The sequence below is a fragment of the Zeus faber genome, assembly GCF_960531495.2.
Source record: "Zeus faber genome assembly, chromosome: 3".
NCBI lineage: Eukaryota > Metazoa > Chordata > Actinopteri > Zeiformes > Zeidae > Zeus > Zeus faber.
The window spans coordinates 153,145-159,144 of NC_137190.1; the positions used below are offsets into that span (position 1 = coordinate 153,145).

At 47.8% G+C, this 6,000-nt stretch overlaps 1 protein-coding gene across 3 annotated transcripts in view; it reads left to right on the top strand.

Moving 5' to 3' along the window:
* zdhhc1 (zDHHC palmitoyltransferase 1) overlaps positions 1 to 6,000 on the top strand; it is a 40,827-nt gene that overhangs the window by 32,542 nt on the left and 2,285 nt on the right. Inside the window, exon 10 of one of the 3 annotated variants that reach the window (XR_013844080.1) lies at positions 1,208 to 1,262. The exons of the other annotated variants lie outside the window; for them this stretch is intronic. The gene's annotated coding sequence lies outside the window, so the exon portion shown is untranslated. The remainder of the gene's footprint in view (positions 1 to 1,207; positions 1,263 to 6,000) is intronic. 3 annotated transcript variants of the gene reach the window in all.

Genomic DNA, 6,000 nt, shown 5'->3' on the forward strand with positions numbered 1-6,000 from the left:
ATATCCGTTCAAGCGTCCTGTGTTTTGGACATAAATAACTGGACGTGCTGTGCTTTTATCAGGGTGATGGCGTCGTGGGGGGGTGGGCGTCGTAACTCTGACAATTGTGCTAATGGTGGTGGAGGTGAATGCCGATTGGGGTTTAGAGGAAAGAAAGAGGAGTAGGGTGGGGGAAGGGGCAGGGGGTTAGTTTGGTCCCAGTAGTGACCATCTTTTTTAACTGGTAAGTGAACTCCAGGTGGGGGGGGGGGCTGAGGTGGCTCTCTTTCAAAGTTACCACATTGTGTTATTTCTTCTTGATTTGATTCCTCTTGTCCTTGGTAGAGGAAACAGATTGATGACGCAGGAAGTAAAATAGGTTAGAGATGAAAAGTTTTTCTCCTAGTACGTAGTCCTGTAGTCCTAGTTAGGGCTGTCACGATAATTTCTATATCGACTTATCATACGATAATGGGCATGTCCTCGATAATTGTCTGTTGTGTTTCCATGCGTGTCTGTTTACATAAGAATGTCGTTGTCGTTGTATGTAGAGCCCATTAGTTCTAGTACATAGAAGCCACTAGTCCTAGTACGTAGAAGTCATTAGTCATTAATTAGTCACATTTTTGGCCATTTTGTACATATAATATACAGATAATTGTCTGTTGTGTTTCCATGCGTGTCTGTTTCATAAGAATGTCACCAACATTTTAACCAGTATGATGCATAAACAGCAGTATGTAAGACTTGGCCGTTTTTTCACAGCGCCGGTAGTCCGAGTACGTAGATGCAATTACCCCGAGTACGTAAAAGCCATTAGTCCTAGTACGTAGACGCCATTAGCCCTAGTACATTGAGGCCATTAGTCCTAGTACGTAGAAGCCATTAGCCCTAGTATGTAGAAGCCATTAATCCCAGTACATAGAAGTCATTAGTCATTAATTAGTCTAATTTTTGGCCATTTTGTACATGTGGAATTAAGATAATATATTTTTAAATTAAGGTAGTTCAGGAAATACTAATTCAGTTAATGTTTTTGCTCATTCTCATAATACTGAGCAGCACATCTGCACAGTTAATGGGCCTTACGCACTAGTCTAGTCTCTGCTACGGTCACATCTATGTAATCACAGAAACATTTATGCACACACATAATGAAGAACACAACCTCATATATCCTTGTAAATCTATGTAATCACATATCAGCACACAGTGTTTATTCCCACAGACAGTCCAGATGCAGCTATCAATGTTAAGGCTTCACCGCGACGCAGCTGCGGAGGGTGAGAATAACATTCATTCTTTACGAATCTGTGACGCCAAACTGACTATATAGTTTATTATATTATTATATTATATATACAGTGGGGCAAAAAAGTATTTAGTCAGCCACCAATTGTGCAAGTTCTCCCACTTAAAAAGATGAGAGGCCTGTAATTTTCATCATAGGTACACTTCGACTATGAGAGACAGAATGGGGGGAAAGAATCCAGGAAATCACATTGTAGGATTTTTAATGAATTAATTGGTAAATTCCTCGGTAAAATAAGTATTTGGTCACCTACAAACAAGCAAGATTTCTGGCTTTCACAGACCTGTAACCTTTTCTTTAAGAGGCTTCTCTGTCCTCCACTCGTTACCTGTTTTAATGGCACCTGTTTGAACTCGTTATCAGTATGAAAGACACCTGTCCACAACCTCAAACAGTCACACTCCAAACTCCACTATGGCCAAGACCAAAGAGCTGTCAAAGGACACCAGAAACAAAATTGTAGACCTGCACCAGGCTGGGAAGACTGAATCTGCAAAAGGTAAGCAGCTTGTTGTGAAGAAATCAACTGTGGGAGCAATTATTAGAAAATGGAAGACATACAAGACCACTGATAATCTCCCTCGACCTGGGGCTCCACGCAAGATCTCACCCCGTGGGGTCAAAATGATCACAAGAACGGTGAGCAAACATCCCAGAACCACCCGGGGGGACCTAGTGAATGACCTGCAGAGTGCTGGGACCAAAGTAACAAAGGCTACCATCAGTAACACACTACGCCGCCAGGGACTCAAATCCTGCAGTGCCAGACGTGTCCCCCTGCTTAAGCCAGTACGTGTCCAGGCCCGTCTGAAGTTTGCTAGAGAGCATTTGGATGATCTAGAAGAGGATTGGGAGAATGTCATATGGTCAGATGAAACCAAAATAAAACTTTTTGGTAAAAACTCAACTTGTCGTGTTTGGAGGAGAAAGAAAGCTGAGTTTCATCCAAAGAACACCATACCTACTGTGAAGCATGGGGGTGGAAACATCATGCTTTGGGGCTGTTTTTTGCAAAGGGACCAGGACGACTGATCCGTGTAAAGGAAAGAATGAATGGGGCCATGTATCGTGAGATTTTGAGTGAAAACCTCCTTCCATCAGCAAGGGCATTGAAGATGAAATGTGGCTGGGTCTTTCAGCATGACAATGATCACCAACACACAAGGAGTGGCTTCGTAAGAAGCATTTCAAGGTCCTGGAGTGGCCTAGCCAGTCTCCAGATCTCAACCCCATAGAAAATCTTTGGAGGGAGTTGAAAGTCCGTGTTGCCCAGCGACAGCCGCAAAACATCACTGCTCTAGAGGAGATCTGCATGGAGGAATGGGCCAAAATACCAGCAACAGTGTGTGAAAACCTTGTGAAGACTTACAGAAAACGTTTGACCTCTGTCAAGATTCAAGATTCAAGATTTTTATTTGTCACATACATATACATACTTTCATACATATATGTATTTAAATGTAATGCAACGCACCTGGTGATAGCACACAATATGTCCTAGGAAAAAAATAAAAGTAAAAAAATTCCTTTCTAATAGACCGACTAACTGACTCCTAAAACGTAATACAGTAAGTTGAATACTTATAGAATAAGATAAAAATATATAGAATAAAAAACAATAAAAATAAAATGAAATAGATAGACGGAATATGCCTATGTATATACAGATTTGTGCATTAAAGTGGCATGTGAATTTAAAGTGTCATGTGAATGTAAATAGAGTGAGGTAGTGTTTGGGATAATACAGCACAATATACAACAGTACGGCGCAGCAATCCGGCATCACGAAAACCCTGAACAGTGACACAGTAGGTAGTGGAGCCTATGTGTTAGGACCCCTGGTGAGGTCAGCATTGATAGTTCTTATGGCTTGCGGGAAAAAACTCCGTCTCAGTCTCTCTGTTCTCGCTGTGTGACTGCGGAGGCGCTTGCCTGACCGCAGCAGCTGAAACAGTCCGTTGTTGGGGTGATGAGGATCCTTCATGATCCTGCGGGCTCTGCTACTACACCTCCTGGTGTATAGCTCCTACAGGGGGGGAGGGTACGTTCAGCTGAACGTACCACCCTCTGCAGGGCCCGCCTGTCCTGGGCAGTACAGTTCCCAAACCAGGCAGTGATGTCTGTCAGGATGCTCTCCACTGCTCCAGAGTAGAAGGACTTGAGGATCCTCACCGAGACCCGGAATTTCCTCAGCTGCCTGAGGTGGTAGAGACGCTGCCTCGCCTTTCTCACCAGAGTGTCTGTGTGAACAGTCCATGTTAAGTCCTCTGTGATGTGGACTCCCAGATATCTGAAGCTGCTCACCCTGTCGACGGAAGTCCCATTAATCCACAAGGGCGCGTGCGTCCTCGATTGTGATCCACGCCTAAAGTCCACAATCAGCTCCTTGGTTTTGCTGACGTTCAGGTGTAGGCTGTTGTCCTGGCACCAGAGTGACAGGTCAGCCACCTCCTCGCGGTAGGCCTTCTCATCGCAGTCGGTGATCAGGCCCTCGACCACGGTGTCGTCAGCAAACTTGATGATGGTGTTGGAGCTGGACCTGGCCACACAGTCATGTGTGTACAGGGAGTACAGTAGGGGGCTGAGGACGCAGCCCTGGGTGGATCCTGTATTCAGGGTGAGGGAGCTTGACATGTACTTCCTCACCTTGACCACCTGGGGGCGGCCTGTGAGGAAGTCCAGGATCCAGGTGCACAGCGGACCACTCAATCCGAGCTCCATCAGCTTGACAGCCAGTCTGGTGGGGACTATGGTGTTGAAAGCTGAACTATAATCGATGAACAACATTCTCACATAGGCCCCGTTCTGGCCATCCAGATGCGTGAGCGTGGTGTGCAGTACCTGGGAGGCCGTGTCATCCGTGGATCTGTTTTGCCGGTACGCGAACTGCAACGGGTCTAAGGTGCGGGGAAGGGAGGCGCAGATGTAATCCTTAAACAGCCTCTTGAAACACTTCATGACCACCGAGGTGAGGGCCACCGGACAGTAGTCATTCAGGCAGGTTGGAGAGGCGATCTTCGGGACAGGAACGACGGTGGACCTCTTGAAGCAGGACGGGACCACTGATTCAGCCAGGGAGATGTTGAATATTGTGATGAACACCGGAGCTAGCTGGTTAGCACAGGTTTTCAGTACTCGCCCAGATATGCCGTCTGGGCCCGCAGCTTTCTTGGTGTTCACCCGCATCAAAGCCCTCCTGACCTCGTGCACGGACACTGAGAGTGCGCGCTCATCCCCAGCGATGTACCTCAAATTAGCCGGCGAGCTAGCGGTGTTGCTGCCAGACTCGAACCGCACATAAAAGGAGTTCAGTTGGTTGGCTAGGGAGGCGTCCACACTCGTGGCTGGGGAGGAGCTGCTCTGTAGTTTGTTATTGTTCGCAGCCCCTCTCACAAGCGTCTAGTGTCCCCCCGCTCCATCTGTAGCTCCACAATCTCTCTGTACGTCCGTTTAGCGTCCCTCACCGCCCTCCGCAGATTGTACGACGCCGCTTTGTAATTGTCCATATTACCAGATACAAGACCGTCGTTCTAAGCGGCCGTGCGAGCATTCAGAGCGCAGCGGATGGATTTATCAACCCATGGTTTCTGGTTTGGAAATATCCGAACTTTCACCGTGGGAACGATATTATCCGCGAGCGTAGCCACAAAACTTACTACAACCTCCGTAAACTCCCTGACGAGTCCCAGTCTACGTCAGTCAGAGCGTCCTGAAGCGCAGCCTCCGATTGGTCCGTCCACCGCTTCACTTCCCTCGTCATCACCAGATCCTGCGCGATCAGAGGCACCAGAACCAGACGGTCTTGTATCCGTTCTTGTAAGGAGTGTAACAATGGTCCAGAGTTCTGTCTCCCTTCTGTCTGCCAGAGTTCTGTCTCCCCTTGTGGCACACGTGATGTGTTGGTGGAAATTAGGCAGAACTTTTTTAAGGTTGGCCCTGTTAAAGTCCCCAGTCACCACCACAGCCGCGTCGGGATGTCTGTTACATTACATTACATTTCATTTAGCAGACGCTTTTATCCAAAGCGACTTACTGTCGGTGTTCAAACACCGACGGACGCAGCCATCAGGAGCAATTAGGGGTTAAGTGTCTTGCTCAAGGACACTACAGCATGTTAGCAGGAGGAGCCTGGGATCGAACCAGCAACCTTTAGATTACTAGACCACCAGCTCTACCGCTTGAGCTACCATCCCCTACCCCCTGTTCTGAAATCCGCACAACACATCGTACAGAACCGACAAAGCTGCGTCGGTGTCCGCTTGAGGTGGGATATAAACGGCTGTAATGATGACCGTGCTAAATTCCCGGGGGAGATAAAATGGACGGCATAGTATGGTCAGCTGTTCCAGGTTCGGCGAGCAGGAGTGGGAGAGGAATTTGGTGTTGTTGGCGTTACACCAACGGTTGTTTACCATTAGGCAGACGCCTCCACCTTTGGATTTCCCAGACTCCCCCGTTCTGTCGCCGCGGAACACGGAGAAGGCCTCGGCTGGACGTATGGCTTCATCCGGCACCAGTGGGGTCAGCCATGTTTCCGTCAGGCAGAGGACGCAACAGTTCCTCGTGTCTCGCTGGAATTTAATCCTCGCTCGAAGTTCATCCATCTTGTTCTCCAGGGACTGGACGTTAGCAAGAAGGATGCTTGGCAGAGGTGGACGGTAAGGTTGCGTCCTCATTCTGACCCGAATGCCGCCTCGTTTACCTCGGTG